Source organism: Neomonachus schauinslandi, chromosome 6, assembly GCF_002201575.2.
Source record: "Neomonachus schauinslandi chromosome 6, ASM220157v2, whole genome shotgun sequence".
In the NCBI taxonomy this organism is placed as follows: domain Eukaryota; kingdom Metazoa; phylum Chordata; class Mammalia; order Carnivora; family Phocidae; genus Neomonachus; species Neomonachus schauinslandi.
In genome coordinates, this window is record NC_058408.1 from 8,577,296 (window position 1) to 8,600,778 (window position 23,483).

The following is a 23,483-nucleotide window of genomic DNA, read 5'->3' on the forward strand; positions in this document are numbered from 1 at the left end:
GTTACAAAGCCGCTGTGGATATGCTCGTAGGAAGCTCCTTCTGTTCGAGTTCAGCTGTGAGCAGGGTCTCTCAACTTTGATACTAATGACATTTGGGGCCAGATAATTCCTTGTGGAGGGCTGTCCTATATATGGGTGAGCAGCTCTTTTGGCCTCTAGCTACAAGATGCCAGCAGCATCTCCCCAGCAGTTACAACCAAAACCGTCTCCTGACATGGCCATGCGTCCCCTGAAGTGGCCACAATTGAAAACCAATGAGCTGTGAATGACAGAAAATCCCAAATAACAGTAGCTAAAATGAGGCAGAAATTTGTTTCTCCCTCCTGTAAATGAAATCCCCAAGTAAGCAGTCTGATCCAGGTAACCAGAAGGAGCTGAGTCTCTGATGGAACACATGAGCCACATGGGTTCCTTCTCATGGTTCAGAGGGGCTACTCCGGCTCCAAGCCCCAAGTACAGCTTCCAGCCACGGGAAGGAGGGAGAGTGAAGAGCCAACGTCCTCTACCTTCAAAGACACTTCCCAGAAGTGACACATAGCACATGCATCCCATGGGCCAGAATTAGTCACTTGACTACAGGAAAGCTAGAAAATGTAGGGGCGCCTGGGTGGCTCAGTCGGTTAATCATCTGCCTTTGGCTCAGGTCATGATCCCAGGGTCCTGGGATCGAGCCCCATGTTGGGCTCCCCGCTCAGTGAAGAGCCTGCTTCTCCCTCTCCCTCTGCCCAACCCCCTCTCTTGCTCTCTCTCTCTCTGGTTCACTCTTGCTCTATCTCAGTTAAAAAACAAATAAATAAAATCTTAAAAAAAAAAAAAAAAAGGAAATCTAGAAAATGTAGTTTGTATTCTGCATGGCCATGAACCTGGCTGGAGGTTGGGGGTTGTAGGAAGGGAAGAGCAGATATTGGGGAGAGCTAGCTGTCTCTACTGCACCATGATAAGCACAAGCCGTATCTGATCATCTGCCTAAAACCTCAGTGCCACCTGGCTACGCTGAACCGGGCATACGGACCCACAGAGCCTCTTCCCTCCCCCCACCAGCCTCCACCTGGCCTTCAGCCAGCCACCAATCCGCAGGCTCCTCTGACCCTCCGGCTCTTCCCGCATTCTTTCCAAATGCTTCCTCGCCTGTAGTACACATTAATGAAAGTTCACTTTGAAAATACTGATACAACAGAAGAAAAAAGTCCCCCTATCCGCACTGCCCTGAGCTCAGCACTGCTAAGCCTTCACGCGTATCTGTAATAAGGGCCAACATATATTGATTGGCTACTAAGTTTCACAGCTTGTGTCAGGTGCTCGCCTGTCCCACCTGATTTAATCCTCACAGCAACACGCACGCACACGCACACACGCACATTTTCTTTGTACAGAATAAGGCTACACTATAACATTATTTCATGTGACTTTCTTTTTCAGATAATGATATATTGGAAACATCTTTCCTTGTCTTTATATTTTCCTTAAAAATAACATGGTACACTGGATGAGAGCCTGATTTTTGGACACAGGCCACCTGGGATTGGAGTCCCAGTTCAGCCAGAGTCTAACCAGGGTGGCTAGGCTCTCAGCACTTGAGTTTTTTTATGTGTAAGATAGAGATACTATTAGTCTCCGATTATTAGGTTGCTGGGAAGATCGCCTTGACACCATTAAAAATGACTTCATAATAATCATAATGGCTAATATTTATTAAGTATCTGCCAGGTACCGTCAAAAGCACTTCACCATGTCAATCTTTACTATATTTCCACAAAGCCATTTTAAATGGTGTCAGCATTCTATTTTACAGAGAGTACACTCATTCTAGTTTATACTCCCACAGTTGATGTCTATGGTAAAACCTGAGGGCCCTCCTTGTATGCTTGGGATGTACTAGATTCTGGAGCCTCAAGGCTCCATGGAAGCTGCCAGTGATTTCCCTAAGCTCCAGATCAGAGAGGGAGACAAACCATAAGAGACTCTTAATCATAGGGAACAAACTGAGGGTTGCTGGAGGGGAGGTGGTCGGGGGATAGGGTAACGGGGCAATGGGCATTAAGGAGGGCACGTGATGTAATGAACACTGGGTGTTACATGCAACTGATGAATCACTAACTTCTACCTCTGAAACTAATAATACACTATCTGTTAATTAATTGAATTTAAATAAAATAAAATAAAAAACAAAGACCCCCAAAGAGGCCACTGCACAAACGTCAGGGGATCAGCAGCAGGCTAGAGGTGCCTGCCGGGCACGAGCCACATGGGAAGTCAGGCTTCCTTCTCCAGGCTGGTGCCCAGGCCAGTGCCCACCTGCTGCCAGGGATCAAATCTGAAGCGGCATCCACACTGGCCAACAGGCCGATCTGGTGAACTTCATGTCTGAAAGCTGACCGCACACACTAATGCAACTCCCACCCTTTTGGTAAGGAAAGTCCAGAAATCACACATCTGACAGCCTCTGGTCTAGGTCTGGGTTTTCCTCTTCTGTAACGTCCATGGAAAAGGTATGGGGCAAAAGAGATGCACAGGATAGATCGATACTTAGCCAGTTTCGGTGGTTGGAAGGCAGGAGGGCAGAGAGCCTTGGAAGGGAGGAGAGGGAGTTGGCGGGGGGGTGTAGAGGAGAACCAGCCCCTGGGCTTCTCCCTTCCCGAAACACCACTGCCCTACTCACCACACTTCTGACCCCAGATTTGGGGCTTTTTCCTGCACCAAGCAATTCCCAGCTAGGGGTCCTATGATTCAATGTAATTTGGATGCTCTGTGGGGTTCGTGCGGATTCCACAGGTCAAGGGCTAAGTCCCACAGGACCGCCTCCACCTCAGACTCCAGTGCAAATAGTAGGTCCCCAGGTTACCCACAGCCTGGAGGATGGGGTGGGGCCGAGGGTCCAAGCTTCAAATCCTGGGTGGCCAGCGCCCCTCCAGAAGCCCACCCAGAGTCACCGCATTAGAACAAAAGACACTGCTCTCCCCCAGGAAATTATGAGGGACTTTCAGAGGGTGAGGAACTGGGACCAAAGACCAAATATTAGAACAAAAGATGACCCCAGAGCTTTTCTCACTTAAGAAATTGCAAGGGTTTAGGGGCGCCTGGGTGGCTCAGTTGGTTGAGCGACTGCCTTCGGCTCAGGTCATGATCCTGGAGACCCGGGATCGAGTCCCACATCAGGCTCCCAGCTCGGTGGGGAGTCTGCTTCTCCCTCTGACCCTCTCATGCTCTTTCTGTCTCATTCTCTCTCTCAAATAAAGAAATAAAATCTTAAAAAAAAAAAAAAAAGAAATTGCAAGGGTTTTAGGAGTTCTGTGCAGGAACCAGGGGCAGAGGCCAATATATATTTTTCTGTGATGTCACAGGGGGTCGGTAGGGGCTGCAGAAAGAGGGGGCCTGGTGATGCAGACAACTGGGGGCAGCCTCACTGGTTTGCCTGCCCGGCTGCCCTGAGCCCTCAACTGCTTTGTCACTTTGTTTTGCATCGCTCGGAGGAGCTGCAGTTTTGAGTTTGGCCACAAGATGGAGAGCAGACACTTAACCAACTGAGCCACCCTCATTTATTAAACTTTTAAACCATTTTTTAAAACTCTTTTTGTATATTTTACTTAGATTTTTCTTTAGAAACAGAGAGATACTTTCTTTCGGCAGCGGTGGGGGGGTATATTCTAAGATCTAAACATTTGGTTAGGGATTTCCTGTAAACATATTCTCTTTCCTAAGCATATATTATTCTTTCAGAGCCACAGATAACTCAATGTCTTTATCAGAAAACAAATGATTGAGTAAAATTAGCTGTCACTTAAATGACCGTTGAGAGAGAGGGTGGACGCTCCCTCACTTGCTTGTTGGTAGATTCTTTCATCAAAAAACTGAACGGAATTTTGTCAGAAGCTCCCAACGCTGCCCTTCACTGCCCAGGACAGCTCTTCTCGTATAACAGGAGGGATCTGTCCTCACAGAACGATTTCTGTGACTGACCGCTCAAGCTTCTCATTGTTTTTAGGCTCTCTTCTAGAAAGGAAGTCTGAGGAGCGGCCGTTTCAGGGCATCTGGAGGAGGAGTTGACATTTGCTAAGCAGACCAAGGGCTGAGGGTTTCCTAGGCCAGGAGCTGCCTGCGAACTGCAGGGCTGTGTCTGGACAGAGAGGGAAGGGGTGACGCTGAGAGCTTGGTTGAGGCCGATCACCAGAAGCCTTCTCTCCCATTCGCCCCAAAGGAATACAGAGTTGCGGCTTGACTTCATAGGCATGCACGGCTCCCGGGTCTTAAAATCAGAAATGAACCCTTAACGATCTATACCCAAACGGACGCACAGAACATGTCCCCCTGCTGTGCATTATGTCACCTGAGGCAGCCTTGCTTGTTTTCAGTGTGTGAGTGACCAGAGCAAGCTTTATCTCACAGAAGAACTTTGGCCTAAGAGTAAGCCATTCGGTGGTCGCCCTGACTGCTCTGGGCTGCCATGATTCTGAGCTTTGATAGAAAGGGAGTGGACTGACCCAAGATTTCCACAAGAGCAGCGGTCAGCCAGACAAGTCACGTATGTGCTCCGTGGAGGGAGGCGGGGCTGGCATTCCGTTCTCTGCCCTCCCCGCTCCCCTGCACCCCGCCATGTGACACCACCCGCTTTGCGGGGCTGCAGGGCCGTGACCTGGCCTGTGGCTCTCCGCCCAGCGGACCTGCAGCTCATGAAGGTGAGGTTGTGCCTTATTCGGGAACCATTCGACAAATGTCGGTAAGCGCAGAGGTGGCACGAGACCCGGTGGTAGAGGCTGCGCCAGCAGGTGAGCTGCCCAGACGGGTCCTCGCGTCCAGCGAATAGGCCATCACAGCCCCGGTCTTGAGAGCTAGGACCAGAGGTCGCAGGGCGCAGGGAACTCACTGGATGGCCACCCGCTGTGGCTGTTCCCTGGAAGCAGTGACATCTGACTCAGGTCTTAAAAGATGGGTAGGAGCTAAGGCTCCTCTGCAGCTGGCACATGGCCTGCCCCTCTCCCTGAAAGTCTGACTAAGGAAGGATAGGAGGACGGGGGCGGGTGGTGAAACCAGTGGAAGGAAGAAAAGGCGAAACTGTAGCTGGAGGGCCACCTGGTCCCAGGCTCCTTCCCGGGCAAATCCCTGAGCACCCACTACCTCTTCCAGAACCCGCCCCAGAGAAGAGGCCCTGCTGGGGCTGCCTCCCACCCAGTTCCCAGCTCTGCCCCAGCTCCGCGGCTCCACCCACCTGCACTCTGTGCAATCACTTACAGCTTCTAGGAAGTGCCCTCGCTCTTTCCCACCCTTCCTTTTAACCCCAGCAGCTTCCAGAAGACTTGCCAGAAGCAGGCCTGCCGGGCCAGCTGAGACAGGGGCGGCTGGTGGCCCCGAGGCTGCCCGGCGCCGCTGTCCCCGCAGGTGCGGCCCTGCCTCTGAGTGTGCCCAGAGCCACGCACAGCGCTGTCACGACTCGAGGCCGAGGTGATTAATTAGCGGCGTGGCCATGCGGGGACGCGTGCTGGCCACCACACCGGCCCCGTGACAGCAGGGGTCAATATGCGGTGTCACTCCTTTTCCTCTCACTCCCTCCAAAGCCTAATTGGCTGTGACACGCGGGCCAGCTGTTCTGAGAGGTGGCGCACCGCGGGCGTCTCAAGGATGGTGGCGGGGGCAGGTGACGCGCCTGGGCAGAAGGTGTGCGTGTGCAGTGGCGACCACAGCTTTTTTCGGAGGCTGGGCCCGCTGGAGGTTTTGGGCATCAGCATCCTGCTTCTTTCTCCTTGCCTTCCTCCTGGTCGCAGCCCAGAGGCAGAGAAGAGGGGGTCCCGCTGGGGTGGTGGGGGGAGGGGCGTCAGGACGTGCCCTTGGCCCCAAAACCAGAAGTCTCCCTCACCTGCTGGACTGAAAGCATTGTAGGAGGAGGAGGAAGAAGGAAGAGATGGTTTGGGGCATTGGGAGGGGAGAGATGCTGGGATTGGGAGAGGGTGTGTGCTTCCAAGAATCAGCTTGAGCATGAGAGAGAAAGAGAGAGGAGCCTTGGAAGAGGGGACAGCCTTGGTTGTGGGAAAGAACAGAGGGCTTTGCTCAGTTTGCAGGACACACACGATTCAAGAAGGAACACACTTTTCCTTAAAGTCTGGCAAGGCTACCTTAAACAGCTTCCTCCCCGGCAGCCGAGGTGTCCCCAAATCCATTCTGACAGTGACTTTCTAAGGAGAGGAAACTTTCTAACTTTCTAAGGAAATCATTGGAGCTGCCTGCTCTAAGAAGGGCACAGAACGGAGAGACCTCACATGCCGGAGCCCCTACAGTGTGCTGGGAAGGGGGGCAGCCCTCGCATGCCCCTGGAGTGGGAGCCGGCTCCTTGGCCTCTCTAGATCCTGCCCTTCAGAGCTGAGATAGCTGGTGAACTGAAGGATTGGTTGGTTTGTTTCATGCATTCAATCACCCGCACAGAATCTGACGGGCCGGCCGGGGCGCCAAGAGACAGAAGAGCTGCAGGAACCACAGGGAGGCTGGCAAACAAGGAGAGGGTTGCGTTACAACCAGGCAGAGAGGTGGTGGGGAGAGCCAGGCACGGCTGGCCACCCAGCTCCCACACAGGCAGAAGGCAGGAGAAGCCCGGGGAGGCCTCCTGAACGAAGTGCTGGATGATGCCCGAGGGCGTTAAGAATCACTGGCAGTTTCCGGCAGAGGGAGACCCAAGCTTACGCCTGGACAGGCACAGATCACCAATGCTTGGGGCACCCCAGCAATCCTCTGCTCCCCACTTCTCATCTGGAGCAACCCAGGCACGTCTACAAGCAGAAAGGCCCGCTAGTCAGATGGAGGCATTTCCCCTGTAAGTAGATGGGCTGAACCTTCAGACAGCCTCCTTTTTGAGGCCCTAAGTGGGAGGCCGGAGCGGGTGAATGGGGCCTCGGGGTCCCCTGGCCTAGGGGCAGTAACAGCCTCACCGGGAGGGAGGGGCCACAGAGTGGTGCTGGCGCTGTCAGCCCTTTGAGCAGTTGGGATCGCCCTGCAGCCCCTGCCTCTCACCCTGCTTCTCGTTAGCCCCCCACCAGGCAGCCACTCAGGCAGATGAGGAAGTGCGGCTCTGTCCTCTGCCCTGGACCACCCCATGCTCACCTTGTCCCTTCGTCCTGGGTCCTCTAGCCCTCTGGGGAGGACAGAGGCATGGAGGAAGTAGGAACTCAGCCTGATCCTCTGCTCCCATGCCGAGCACTGTGGCATCCCTGCTAAACACAAAGGAAGGACACTCCACAAGGCCCTCCTGTGTGCAGCGCCTGTCCCTTCGAGCTTTGTGGAGTGCGGTCCTTGCTCATGTGTAGACCCCACAGGACAGGCAAGTCACCTTGATGGGGAGCAAGGGTGCTCCTTGGATGCTTGCAGCTACCTGGGGAGGGATGAGATCCGTGTGGCCAGGAACAGGCCAGCACAGCGATGCCTGGCAAACATTCATTCAGCCTACGGTGTGCTATTACCCAGAGCCACTAAGACCACTGGGAGGGGTGTCCCCACCACCTGAGGGACTGTGACATTGCAGCAGAGTGCATGGTGGGAACAGGACAAAGAGCTGGAGGACAGGAGTGGGAGTCAGTATTGGGGGGGGGCTGTGACAGGGAGGGTGCCCCAGATTGTGGGGCCGGGGGAGCCAGGACAGCTCAAGGAGGGCTTCCCATGACCTGCAGCCGCTCTGCTCACAGTGCTCTTCCCTTCTCGGGAACAGGGGGAGGGGGGGGCGCAGGCAGGTGCCACCCCAGGCCACTCAGGGCTTCGCAGAGCTGGGAATGGCTTCCCCGCTGCTCCACATTCTCCTTCCTCCCTCCCTATCTGTCACAGGGGCTTTCCTTCCCTCCCTCCACTGCAGCCGGCTCTCTTGAAGAAGGAGTTTTAATTTAGCTACATAGCAGGTGCTCTTTCTTCTCAGGTTTGTGGTCAACCTGTTTGTCTCGGGAACTTTGCATACGGACAGCCCAAGAAGCTTTTGAAACACCACGGGGAAATAATCAATCATTGCCTATTTTAAACTCTGCCTCACCAGGAAATGAGCTTTATCGATTTCCCATGACCCCCCCCCCCCCCCCAGTACTGACACCGCCTCGGACTAAAGTGTTGATTCAAGGAGCTAAGCAGCGGCATTGGCATCTGAAGGGCACAGGCTGCTTACATCCTGGGGTCAGGATCCTCAGAGCCTCCCTCTGTGCGGCCAAGCGCAGAGCCCAGCATCCAGCAAACGTGCTAGAGAAACAGCACAGCTTTCTCGGGACCCTCAAGGTCACGCGGTGGAAGTGTGAGGACGGCCCATCAAAGACGAATCAGGGGCAGCTCGTGAAAGAAAAGGTGCTACCCGAGGCTCAGGTGGAGTGGGGGGTCTGCCGCCACTTGCCACGCAGCGTCACACTAGCTGCGGGGGCCGCAGTCCGGCTGGGCGCATCTCTCTGCAGCCCGCCTGCTTGCCTCTTCTGAATCCCGCACGTGGCTGGCTCTTAACGGCCCTCCGAGCCAGCTTTTCCCAGAATGTGTTCGGTGAAAATCTAGACTCTTAGGACACTCAGAGGGGAGTCTGCTGGAGGATTCTCTCCCTCCCTTTCCCCCCACTCAAATAAATAAGTAAACCTTAGAAAAAACCTGATAGCGTCTTCACCTAGCCCTCTTTCCTCTTGGTGGAAAGGACTTTAAATGATATCAGTTTAAATGATAAATTAAAAAAAAATACTAATAACATAAAATAAATAGCTGGCAGGGTTCTGATTCTGTAGTCATGTGAGTATGGGAAATGTGACTGCTGCATTCCCCTTGCACACTGGCCCACTCAACGTCCTGAGAAGTCCTGCAGCTAGGAGAATCTGTTTAGTTTTACTTAATGTAGCTGCCCAAATGTATTTCATCACAGAAGTCCCCTTTTTAGGTAACATCTATTCACATCTTCTGGAACTCAGGTTTTCTAGCATGCCCTTGAAGCAAACATTGCTGGCCTAAAGGATTGTCAACGATAGTCTGAGGTGTATCATTTTAGCAGGCTACTCTTGAAGCAAAGGGGTAATTCCTTCATGACAACCAGTGGGTAGGCAGATGGTGGCCCCACCAGTCCCTCTGCAATCACATCACATGGGTGATCTCCTGCTCCATGCAGCACAGAGAGCTCCGGCAACCATGGGGTTGTGTAGCACTGGGCATCTCTTCAAAAATCAAAAGCTTGCCTCTCTTGTGACAGAAGGCACAAGGCTGAAGCATATCCCCTCAAATAAATTAATACATATCTCATGCCATTTATTTAGGGGGAAAAAATCCATGTGCACACAGGAGAAGACAATCAAACAGGGAAGGCTGGGAGATCCAGATTTGCTCTCCAGCGTGTAACTTTTTAGCCGAAGCAAACGCTGTGTGTGAACAGGAGGCAGGATATAGTTATTCAATAAACAGTACACATCAGTTCTTCCATGGTATTTCTGGAAACAAACTAAGTAGTGAGATCAGATAGCAGCAAGAGATTGCTTTTCATCCATCCTTTCATTTAACAAAGATTTACTGGGTATGTACTGTGTGCAAGACACTCACTCATGCACCAAGAGGAAAGAGGGCTAGGTGAAGACACTATTGGGTTTTTTCTAAGGTTTATTTATTTATTTGAGTGGGGGGAGAGGGAGGGAGAGAATCCTCCAGCAGACTCCCCTCTGAGTGCAGAGCCTGACACAGGGCTTGAACCCACGACCCTGAGATCATGACCTGAGCAGAAACCAAGAGTCAGATGCTCAACTGACAGAGCCACCCAGGTGCTCCAAGAAGGTATCAGTTTTGCCCTAAAGGAGTTAGCAGGTTACAGGGGAGTTACCATGTAGGCTCTGAAATCATAATCATGGAATCACTGAGCTTTAAATAGAAGGCCCTTTCCAGGCTGTACAATCCCAGCCCATCATGCTGACACAGGAGGAAACTGAGGCTCAAAGAGCTTGAGGGACGCCTTTGTGGGTCCTCCTGAGCCCAGCAGACTCCTCCCGCTGCTCGAGCGCGGCAGAGCGTGGCAGGTCCCCAAACAGTAGCAGGGAAGGTGCTGCGGGGGTGCAGAGGTCCCTGCGAAAGGAAACATTTAGGCTGGAACTTCAAAAATGTGTAGGATTTTGACAGGTTGGGGATGACACTGAGGATGGAAGGGCATTCCAGGAGGATGGAATAGCAAACAAAGATGTAGAAATGAAAAAGTATAGAATGAGTTTGGATAACAGGCAAATAGTCCAATTCTTGGCCAGATACATGGTAGAGAGAGAAATATTGTTCACGGAATTGACCCTCAAAGACAGGGAGAGCCAAGACCCTGGATGGCCCAAAGAGTCAGATCAAGGGCTAGTTCAGGTCAGCATGAGCGGTCTGAGCTGTGCACCGGAGCCGTGGAGGCAGTTATGTTCTCTGGGCCGGAGTAGGGCAGGCTGAGGAAGGCTGAGGGCAGCATAGCAGGGACCAGGGGGTGAGATGCTAGAGATCGAGAATGTATCAGGGGAAGCATCTGCGGCTAGAGCGCCCTGAAGGAAGCATGTCCGAACTGTGGGGGCGGCGCTCGGTGTAGAGGACCCAGGTGATGAAGTCTGCTTTCCATGGAAACTTTTATTAGCAAGTTAGATATCACCAATTTGTCCTTCCAAAGTGGCTGTAGTCTTGTGCTTGGTGAGGGAGGATCCTTATGAACTGCATGGAAAGGAACACTGGATATGGACTTGCTCAGCCCATGGGAAGCATCACAGTGAGGATTTCAGATTTTTTCCTCTTTAATTTCTATTCCTTCTCTTTGAATCAAACAGGTGTCCATATATATACTGAAGCTGCTGAGAAATGTTTCACTGTGGAACATCTTGGTGCTCAAACCATGTCTGATCAATATTTCCATTTTAAAAAACTTTTTGGGGGGCATCTTTCACAACATTGTTTTGCCCAGAAGCAGAGAGATTTGCAAATGTTCCAAATAGTCTTCCAAACGGAGCCTCTGGATCATCTCATATTTGAATATAAACAAATAACCTGAGTTGAATCTCGGTGCTCCCAAATATTCAGACATTTGTCACTGTAAGGTCCAGATGTTTATATATTTTTACATGGCAAATGAAACAGATATTTGGTATCGCGATGACATGGGCTCAGAACCGAGTCACAGTTTAATTCCTGAGCTGGAAGAAAGTCTGATCTGGATGCCCCCCGCCAAATTCATTCCCGTGATTCCTGCCTTTCCTGCACAGTGCTGTTCCACACCAGCCTACACACTCTCTCCCAGAGAGGTCTTCGTCTGAATGCCAGCAAGGCTGTGAAAACACCTTCATTCCCCGGGACCACTGGGTTCACTGCCACGTCTGGGAGGGGAAGGAGAGCTGAAGGACCCGGCCTTATGTTCAAAGCAGAAAATCAGTAAGCTCATTCGCACAAATTAAGGATACATGAAAGGAGGGCGAAAACAAAGCAGGGGGAAAGAGGGAACTAAAGAGACAAGGAGAAGAGAAGGAGAAGGGTTCAGAATCTACCCGCTCAGTGCTGGTGCACACACGCGGCAGAGTAATGGGGAAACACACACAGACACCACCCCGGCTGTTTGCGGGAATAAAGAAATCACGTGTGTGTATCACAGTGGTAATTAAACCCGCTCAGTCAGATGCTACAGAGAGATTAGTTGTCACATTGTGTTAAAGGAATCCTTGCCTTACTCCCTAGAAGGGGACGGACTGCCTGCCGTCCTGTCATCTGCTCCTAGGCTAGAGTAACCCTCAGCCAGAACGCTTCCCCGGCAGATTCTGTGCACAGAGCCCTTTGCAGTGCGGAGCGTTCTGTCTGCTCCATAAGAGGAAAAATGGACCACGTCTTGTGCTCAGCTACCCCAACCCAGAGCTCCAACCGCCATGCAGCATATTTTGGCTAAGACCCTAAACACCGTTTAGAGACACTTACTTTTTTCCACTCTTACTTTTCGGGAAGGTGAGTCCGAAAGTTCAAGAGGTGACCAGGAGGGGCAGGCAAGGGGGCAACGGAGTGATGTGGCAGGAGACACTGGGTCTGGGACTCGGGACACTGAGCTCACAGTCCTCCGCTCGGCCTGGCATTGTAAGACCCTTCACTTCCCTGGCTACAAATGGGATCTCTTAGTTCCAACCCAGCGGTGATTCTGTTCTTCTAACCAAGCTGAAGAGATTATGTGATCACAAGGTTGAGAGAGAGGCAGTGAGGTCCTTGGACAGGGTTTCATTACCAGATAACCAGTGGGTTCACTCAATATTCTGTCAGCCCAACAAAATGGGAAACCCAGCCAAACCAGCTTTTGGACTGACCTGATGGCTACTTTGACCGAATTTGTGAGCCAAATAGTTGGGCACAAAAGAACACACAGGGACTAACCTGAGCCATCCCCCAGCACCAGCCTCCGAATCATGCCCAACCTCCACCTGGGGGGATTCTTTAAAATTCATTGTAAGCACATTCTCTGTGCATTGTATTCACATAGTGCCTTTATCTGAAAGCTAACTGGAGGCAAGAAACTTGTCTTCAACACCATCCAGGAAGTAAGAAGACAGCTCATAGAATGGGAGAACATATTTGCAAATCATATATCTGATAAGGGGTTTATATCTGAAATATATGTAAGGAACTTTTACAACTCAGGAATAAAAAGGCAAATAATCTAATTTTAAAAATGGGCAAAGGATCGAAATGGAGATTACTCCCAAGACATATACATGTATTAAAAGCTCATGAAAAGCTCATGAAAAACATCATGAGCTGCCAGAGAAATGCACATCAAACCACAAGGAAATAACTTTATGCCCCCTCTGATGGCTATAATCAAAAAGACAGACACTTGGGGTGCCTGGGAGGCTCAGGCCATTAAACATCCGACTCATGGTCTCAGCTCAGGTCATGATCTCAGGGTGGTGGGATGGAGCCCCTCGTTGGTCTCCCCACTCAGCGTGGACTCTGCTTGAGATTCTTTCCCTCTGCCCCCTCCCCCATGCTTGCCTTCTGGCTGTCTCTTAAATAAATAAATAAAATCTTTAAAATAAATAAATAAATATATAAATGGATGTAATCCCTTAAAAAATAAAGACAGACACTTGAGGAGATGGAGGATAAAGACAGACTTGAGGATATGGAGAACAAGGATCCAGAGAGACTGGAACCCTTGTTTGTACACTGCTATTGGAGTGTGAAATGGTGCAGTTGCTCTGGAAGAGAGTCCAGCAGCAACCCAAAAGGTTAAACAGAGTTACCATGTGACCCAGCGATTCTACTCGGTATATTGCCAAGAGAAACGCGAACATATGTCCACACGCAAGCATGTGCCAGAACGTCAGTAGCATTATTATTCATAATACACAAAAAACGAAAACATCCCACATGTCCACCAATAATGAACGGATAAACAAAACGGGGTGTATCCAGACAATGGATATTATTCAGGAATAAAGCACTGATACCTGCTACAGCATAGATGAGCTTTGAAAATACTGTGAGAGCACATACTGTACGATTCCATTTATATGAAATGTCCAGATTAGGCGAGTCTGTAGAGACAGAGAGTAGATCAGCAGGCACCTGTGGCTGGGAGGGAGGGATGGGTGGAATGAGGTGGGCACAGGTCTTTGAGAAGAGGTGATGAAGAGGACAGAGCTATCTCTCTCATTTCTATCTAATTGAAGCCGTTGGGTTTTTTCGGGTCTCTTTGTCATAGCAACTTAGACTGTATTCTAACTAGAAGAATTAGAATAACAAATGTGTGCATGACTGATGAGTAACCCAAATGCTAGTATATACACCTCCTACAAGAGGAATATTTAATTCATTCTACACAGCATCCTCTTCCTATTCAATATCATGGGAAGCTGAATCAGAAGCTCTGTTATCAGATATTATCAGGACCGGTAGTTGGTTGTTAATCTAAATTAGTTGGTTAGGGGCAACCGGGTGGCTCAGTTGGTTAAGGATCTGCCTTTGGCTCAGGTCATGATCTCAGAGTCCTGGGATCGAGCCCCACGTTGGGCTCCCTGCTTAGCAGGGAGTCTGCTTCTTCCACTCCCTTGGCCCCTTCCCCCACCCCCCACCCTGCTCATGGTCTCTCTCTCAAATAAATAAAATCTTAAATAAATGAGTTGGTTAAAGTGGGATCATTTTAAATGATACAAACATATTTTAAACATTTTCTTTTAATGTATATGGAATACTTCCTGGAAGTCTCCTAAAAAGAAAGGGTTGGGCTCTTCATCACGTGGCTAGATGGCTGGAGCTCTGGGATCCATATTGAACCATGAGGATAATGGTCACTTTCCAGGGACAGTGGAGCAGAAACCTGGAAGGAGCCTGGATCCTCCACAATCTCACCAAACTATTGTTTAAGTCTGGACTGCTTGCCTCCAGACTTCTGATCCATACTGTGGGCATCGGTCTATAAGTTTTATGGAAGGAATGGAGAGTGTTGGTCAACCCAGCACATTGATTAAAGGGTAATCAATTAAGAGCATTTACAAAGTAATCAGAGTCTGGAATGAGCAGAGGTTTAGAACAAAGCAAATTAGAGATCTTTACAAGATACGTCATTTGAGTTACATAAAGGCATTCATGCCCTTATCCCACGGTAAGTACAACTCTTTTATGACTAGAATTCTTAGAACCACTGGATATATCATTTCATAATTCCTCGGATGGTACTAAAAATTGCTGAAACATTTTAAATTTCCAATTCTGTTTTTTTTAAGTCACTATAAGCCCAATGTATAATATGAGGCAAGTTACAATACAATTGAATGGCGTGCAGTTTAACTGGTTTTCTTAGCCTCAAATAATTCTGGGGACACTTATATACTGGCTACAACCATCACCTCGGCTTCATTGGCCAAACACCCATAACTAGCTGACATAGAGTTACTGCAAAAGAACACGCCATCGACCCTGCTTGCCTATGCACACTGCCGGGGTGGCGTCTGTGTAGCTTATAAGGGGCCAAGTTGGAAGGGGTTTGAAGTCCACTCTCAGCCCCTGCACTACTTTTCAAGGAAAATACCACCTAAGCTACTTTGAGACATGGTATAGAATCATTTTGAAAGGTCTGTCAGGAAAGGTAAGAAATGATTAAACTGCTAAATGAGCACTTTAAAATAAGAAATGAAACTATAGTCATAAAAATAACACAATAATTATAAACTAAAAAAATCTCTATTATTTATTCATGTGTCAGGTAACTCAGGAGATACTTATCGAGGGCCTCTGATTTACTACATTAAGAGCAGGATGTGGCTGCGACAGCTACCTGACCCTGGGAGATTGGTGTCCCCTTTCCATTATTACTGGGAAGCCCCCCCAGCCAGACCCACATCCTCCAGCTCTTGTACATCTGATCGACCATTTCTGGCCCCTGCAATGTACGTGATGCATGTTACTTCCAAGCCAAGACTGTTAATATCAGAGTACCTTCCTCATTTCTCTTTCCTTCCAGGTTGACTTTGGAGACCTGGTTGAAGATGGTGGCGTCACAAATTGGAAAGAGCCTGAGTCCCCAAGTCACCACTTGCTGGAAAGCCTCCCATATGAACCACCCAACCAGGAACACTGAATTGGATTTTTCATGTTAAGTCACTGAATTTTGGGAGTGTTCTACCACAGCAATTAAATTACCTTGACTAAGGCTGAATACATAGGATTGGGGATTATAAAATTCTCATTTGTTATAGGTAACCAGTCCTCTTATTATGACCTTATCCTATTGTTACGTAACTTGGTTAGAAAATACTGGGGGTTTGTGAGAACTTCTCCCTGGGGACCCTAGAAACCTTTACACAACAAACTCTAACCAAAGACAAGAACAACCCCAAATTAAGTGCATTTAGGCAAGCATTTCATGCATGTATCTATCTGTAAATGAAAGTCTCTTACAGACAAATGCCTAGTTTACTTTAACAGTGTTTTGGAAAAGCTAGCAAATGAGACCATTTTGTGTGTAGACATTTTTACTAAGAATACTCTGCAGGTTCCGGAAAATTCAGTGTCAATAGTTTGAGCATCTGCTCCTCACACCCATATCCTCCAGGCCTTCGGACATGTCTGATCCATGAAAAACTATGCCACCAGGCTAGGTGTGACATGGCGCCTTCCAAGGACCCAACACGCATGCCACATTCCTTGACTGTCAGATCTCCACTGTTGGGTCCTTGGAATGCAGTCACCACCTGTCATGCCCACCTCTCCACGGAATTTCTGGCAGGCTTTATCCCCCACAGATTCGTGACCTGGAATCAGAGTTTCATAGAACACTCACCATCACTCCATGCAACGCAGTCAAATATTTTCTGATCTATTTCCTTTTATAAAATGTTGATTGGAAGCCAATAAACTATTTTCACGACCCACTAAGGAACTGGAACTCTCCATTTCGAAACTGTCCTGTCTCATCTGTTACCCCTTTGCCTCAAAGCACCCTCTCCCTTGTGCCTTCTCCTTAAAGAAAGCCTGTGCTTAAGAAGGTCTCATTCATTTCCTTCCTGGTGAGAATTTGAGCCCAATTTGTACTTGTATAGGAAATCCTTGAATTTTTAGCCTTAGAGCTGACAGAAATCCCTGACCTCTTTTTCTTTTAATTGATGAGTTGACAGATAAGTCCAGGAAGGTTAAGTTCTTGGTAGAACTGGTTGCAGAGCGGGGATCAGAACCCAGGTTTCATGATATGGGGTCCTTTCTACTGTTTACTCTGCCACTTCTCTAAGTGAATGACTGTGCCCTCCCATGATCAACTTCAAGATTAACAAGATGTGCAGTTAGAATTTTGTGGAGACAGAGTATTGGGTACCCAGAAGATATTCAAACTGTATGTATCTACATACGTATTTTTTTAAATATTAATTTATTTATTTGAGAAAGACAAAGAAAGAAGAGAGAGAGCACGCACACAAGTCAGGGGAGGGACATAGGGAAAGAATCTCAAGCAGACTTCCCACTGAGCATGGAGCCTGATGCAGGGCTCCATCTCATGACCTGAGATCATGACCTGAGCCAAAACTGAGTTCGGCGCTTAACCAACTGAGCCACCCAGGCACCTCCATATGTATGTATTTTTGATGACCAAGTAAGATATTTCATTTACTAAAAATCAATTCCTTCCCATATTCTACGGAATTTTTTTGTTGGGACGGTAAAACACAAACAACATAAAATTTACCTTCTTAACCATTGTTAAGTGTATGGTTCAGTGGTATTTGTTATGTTCATATTGCTGTGCAACCATCCCCACCATCAATCTCCAGAACACTTTGTATCTTGCAAAACTGAAACTCTCCACCCAGTAAACAAAAACTCCCAGGTCCCCCCTCCCCTCAGTCCCTGGCAACCCCCCTCTACTTTCTGTCTCTATCTCCAACTGTATTTGCAGGTAGCTTTAGACAACCAGGCCACCCAGCCACAGCCAGGGAGGGGCAGGCAGGCCGGATAGCCAGGGCTCCGCGGAGATGCGCAGAGCACTCTGAATCAGTGTCGCGCCTGAGCTCAGCAGGTGGCGCAGTCCCACATTCTTTGCCTCTGAAGCAGCCTTTGAGCTTAGGAGACCCGTTAACCTAAGCAAGCCAGCGCAGGCGTGGAAGGTAGGAGAGGACAGGGGGCGTGCAGCCCCTGAGCGGCAGCCCTGCACTCTGACCACAGAAGCCGTGTCTCTGCGGACGGGCAGAAGCAGACACCGTGACTGACAGCAATAAATACAAGAGCAGCTGGTGCGCCATTAATAATCCCGGGCTCCCGGGAATTCATCCCCGCGCAGACGAGGACAAACAGTGCAGGCTGTCATCAGTGTGTGCTGGGAACACCCTTCCGTCACCCTGGAGGCATGACTTCATGGGCCTCACCTTTTCAACTTGCTTTCCTAGGTGCCCGTGACATTTATTTCCTGACCTCAGGGTGACAGCTCATAAAGACAAAATTATCCCAACCCAGCACCTTCTAAGCCATGGGGCTTAATCCATGTAAATCATTACTATAAATGACAACAGCCATCATGGACCGAGCTGTAGGGGTCCTAGAGTCCCGATCTTAGCCATCTCTTATCTGTCCCAAACAAAATATATTTCTTTTCCATCACACTCTTAATCCCTTTTGTTAATGGTAAACTCATCTTTTATAAACAAAGTCATTCCAGGAGCCAGAAAGAACCATTGCTGAGAGTCAGCACAAAGTGAGAAAAGACAGCCATGGCCACAGACCACCCACATTACTAATAGTGCTCCTAACAAGTGCTACATTCAAGCACTAATGAACGGCTACGGGATGTCTGCACCCAAGGAACCAACATGAAATATTCAAGGAAAAACAACAGGGCGTCCTCAGTTTGGATTTCCCACCAAGAAGAAACTCTGAAAGTGGCAGGTTCATAGAAGCAAAAACCACACTCTTTAGGAGTGTCCTGGGGTATGAACTGACAATGCATGAAGCATCCTGGGGCGGGGCGGGGGGCGCGTATATACAAGAGAATCTCAGAACAGGAGTGAGACATTTGGGCTCGAATTCAGGCTCGTGTTCTTGCTAGCTATGAACTTTGAAAAAGACATGAACTGCCAGAGCCCTTTTTTTTTTTCAATTGGCAAAATGTATATAATACCACCAGCCTCTCCCTTCCTCACAGCATTTGAGGACAAAATGAAATAATGTAAATAAAATCACTCTAAACATAAGTGGCAAAGGCAAAGTATATATATATGGATACCCATGCATATATGTAGTCACATATGGTGTGTGTGACACACACACACAGAGGCAAAGCATTTTGATTAGTTTCATTATTAAGAATTCTTCAGCAGTGCTTGTGAGAACCTCTGCCTGCCCATCTGCCCCAGGGATACTCACTATAATTCTGTGAAATCAATGCAAGTTGCAGCAATCGCTGTGCCCTTCGCAGGACCTTGATGCCACGGAAACCAAGACGACACGTACGGAAGGTAAGCACTTTGCAAGGTGTGAGTTAGAGTGGGTATTTCTGAATTGCTGAAGTTATACAGAAAGCTTGTTCGGATATGTGCAATGTGTGCTATGAATTCCCAGAGTCCAGCAGAGGGTCCTGGAATCACATTTGACAACCTGTGGTGAAAAATGCCATGTTCTTGCTTTGATGGCTGGCCTGGGCGGTGCAGGCCGTGCGTTCTCCGAACTTTGTTGTGGACATCAGTATTCATGTATCCCACATGCTTCCTCGCAGCGGTGGTGGTTACACAGTGCTATGGTGTAAACGTTTGTGTCCCCCCACAACTCCAAATTCACATGCTGAAATCCTAACCTTCAAAGGTGCTGTGGGTGGGGCCTTTGGGAGGAGCTTGCATCATGAGGGTGGAGCCTTCATGAACGGGATTAGTGCTCTTAAAAAAAGAGACCCCACGGGGCGCCTGGGTGGCTCAGTGGGTTAAAGAAAGAATTTTTTTTTTTTAAGATTTTATTTATTTCTTTGACAGAGACAGAGACAGCGAGAGCAGGAACACAAGCAGGGGGAGTGGGAGAGGGAGAAGCAGGCTTCCCGCTGAGCAGGGAGCCCAATGTGGGACTTGATCCCAGAACTCTGGGATCATGACCTGAGCCGAAGGCAGCCGCTTAATGACTGAGCCACCCAGGCGCCCGCTCAATGGGTTAAATATCTGCCTTCAGCTCAGGTCATGATCCCCGCTCCTGGAATCAAGCTCCATGTTGTTGGGCTCCCTGATCAGTGGGGGGTCTGCTTCTCCCTCTCCCTCTCCCTCTGCCCCTGCTCCTGTGGGTGCAGTCCTTCTCTCTCTCTCTCAAATAAATAAATAAAATCTTAAAAAAAATTTTTTTTAAAAGAGACCCCACAGAGGTCCTCACCTCTTCCACCATGGGAGGGCACGAGGAGTCTGCAACCGAGAACACAGCCCTTACCCAACCATGCTGGCCCTTGATCTCAGACTTCCCAGCCTCCAAAACCATGAGAAAAAAATCTCTGTTGTTTAGAAGCCACCCAGTCTGCAGTATTTTGTTGTAGCTGCTCAAACAGACTAAGACACCCAGGGGTGTCCACATAGACATATACATCTATGTCCAAAGAATAATTTTAAAAGAAAAAAAAAATCAGCCTTGCTCATTCCAACCCAGAGGTTGATGATGTAAGCATGAAGGATCTGTGTGCACACTTATCATCACACAAGCAATACACACGGACGTGTCTGTGATGTGTCCATCTGGGTATCTGTCTATTAATATTCCAGATCATCCATCTATTCCTGATACTACCTCCCACTGCTCACTGCCTATTTTTCTGTCCCTCCCCCTGTAGCCAAAGATTTAAGAGAACAAGGACAGTGTCTTATCTATCAAATGGTTTAGCTTAACAAGTATTGGTAAAGTGAATAAATAATGAGCATGGCCATGCTCATGTTCCTAAAAGAGAATTTACGAAAGCATTAAAAACATAGCTGTTTATTTTTATGAGAAAACTGAATGAATTGCAGAAGTGGTTTGAACAATTTCTTTTGGGGATGCCTTTAAAAGTAGGGGAGGTAGCTCAGATCCTGTGAGTACCATGTTGTTAGAAGAAAGTAGCATGGTCTAAGTCCACGGGCCAGCTGTCTCAGAATCAATGACGGGACCTTAGAGAATACAGATTCCCGAGCTCAAGACCTAGAGGTTCCTGACTCGGCAGGTCTGGGCTGTGGGCCTGGAATCTGTAGTATTTGAGTCCCATTGGTAATTTGAATGCATCTCCAGGCTTAGAGATTATTAGATGAGGGGACCTCAGTCAACTTCAGGCTGAGTTCAGGCTGGATCTGACTGGAAAATAAGTCCTTCTCTGTCTAGCTTCAAGTCAGAAAAGCCTGCCTGGGCAAAGCTCGAGATGACATCAATGTTGAGCAATTGGCTGATTCTTCTGGATTTAAATATTTGAGATTACATAATGGGTTGAAGCTTCTGAAGGAATCATGAGCTCCATCTTTCTCTTAGGCTCTTAGCTAAAAAGCCTCTTCAGGGCCTAGGGCAGGTACTGGGATGGGAGAAAAGAGGATGGCTTAAAATCTAAGATTAAAAAATAATAATAAATGAGAAATAAGTGTCATAGAAGGAATTCAGAAAAGTAAGTAGGATTTTCTCACCATCATAGGTGGGAGACAAATGGGGAACTCACCTGTCACTTAAATTGTTCTGCATCCTATGATTTTCCACCTCACTCTTTTAGGGAACAGGGTTATTCAAGATGTCACAGAGGAAGAAACTCAAGGATGCAGAGGAGGAGGGACTCTTAGTTGTAAGCAGAACAGGTAGTAGGCTGTAGCCTATGATTTGCAGAGGAGAAATAATCTAGACCAAGCATTAGGCATATCAGTCCTATATTCACGATACAGGCCCACCAAATTCAGAAAACTGTAAATCTCCAATTACTCAGTCAACATTTATTGGGCAATAAACTTTGAGACGCTCTCTTCTAGGCAGTCTGGAGACTCAGGTATGAATTTAACACGGTCCCCACCTTCCTGTAACTTACACTCCACAAAATCAATAACAGAATTTTATAGGTCTTTAGATATTACACAGTTGTTTCTTATCTATTGAACTGCAGACATCTATATCTGCCTATTCTACCTCAACATCTAGATATGTAGTAGGTATCACTCTCTTAACATATCCAAAATTAAACTTCTTTCCCCCAAAACAGGTTCTCCCTTCAGTCTTCTACATCTTAGTTAGCGACAAATTTGCTTTTCCAATTGCTCAGGTCAGAACCTTGGAGTCATTCTTGATTCCCTTCTTACTATCAACATTAGAAACCCCTATCAGGAAAAACTGAAAGCTTTCCCCCTAAGGTCAGGAACATAGCAGGGATGTCCACTATCACCACTGCTATTCAACATAGTACTAGAACTCCTAGCCACAGCAATCAGACAACAAAAAGAAATAAAAGGCATCCAAATCGGCAAAGAAGAAGTCAAATTCTCACTCTTTGCAAATGATATGATACTTTATGTGGAAAACCCAAAACACTCCACCTCAAAACTGCTAGAACTCATACAGGAATTCAATAAAGTGGCAGGATATAAAATCAATGCACAGAAATCAGTGGCATTCCTACACACCAACAACAAGACAGAAGAAAGAGAAATTAAGGAGCCGATCCCATTTAAATTGCACCCAAAACCATAAGATACCTAGGAATAAATCTAACCAAAGAGGCAAAGAATCTGTACTCAGAAAACTAAAATACTCATGAAAGAAATTGAGGAGGACACAAAGAAATGGAAAAACGTTCCATGCTCATGGATTGGAAGAACAAATATTGTGAAGATATCAATGCTACCTAGAGCAATATTCAATGCAATCCCTATCAAAATACCATCCACTTTTTTCAAAGAAATGGAAAAAATAATCCTAAAATTTGTATGGAACCAGAAAAGACCCAGAATAGCCAGAGGAATGTTGAAGAAGAAAAGCAAAGCTGGCGGCATCACAATTCCGGACTTCCAGCTCTATTACAAAGCTGTCATCATCAAGACAGTATGGTACTGGCACAAAAACAGACATATAGATCAATGGAACAGAATAGAGAGCCCAGAAATGGACCCTCAACTCTATGGTCAACTCATCTTTGACAAAGCAGGAAAGAGGGTCCAATGGAAAAAAGACAGTCTCTTCAACAAATGGTGTTGGGAAAATTGGACAGCCACATGCAGAAGAATGAAACTGGACCATTTCCTTACACCACACACAAAAATCGACTCCAAATGGTTGAAAGACCTCAATGTGAGACAGGAGTCCATCAAAATCCTAAAGGAGAACACAGGCAGCAACCTCTTCGACCTCAGCCGCAGCAACTTCTTCCTAGAAACCTCGCCAAAGGCAAGGGAAGCAAGGGCAAAAATGAACTATTGGGACTTCATCAAGATAAAAAGCTTTTGCACAGCAAAAGAAACAGTCAACAAAACCAAAAGACAACCAACAGAATGGGAGAAGATATTTGCAAATGAGGTATCAGATAAAGGGCTAGTATCCAAAATCTATAAAGAACTTACCAAACTCAACACCCAAAGAACAAATGATCCAGTCAAGAAATGGGCAGAAGACATGAATAGACATTTTTCCAAAGAAGACATTGAAATGGCCAATAGACACATGAAAAAGTGCTCAACATCGCTCGGCATCAGGGAAATCCAAATCAAAACCTCAATGAGATACCACCTCACACCAGTCAGAATGGCTAAAATTAACAAGTCAGAAAACACAGATGTTGGCGGGGATGTGGAGAAAGGGGAACCCTCCTACACTGTTGGTGGGAATGCAAGCTGGTGCAGCCACTCTGGAAAACAGTATGGAGGTTCCTCAAAAAGTTGAAAATAGAGCTACCATATGATCCAGCAATTGCACTAATGGACATTTACCCCAAAGATACAAATGTAGGGATCCAAAGGTGTACGTGCACCCTGATGTTTATAGCAGCAATGTCCACAATAGCCAAACTATGGAAAGAGCCAAGATGCCCATCAACAGATGAATGGATAAAGAAGATGTGGTATATATATATACAATGGAACATTATG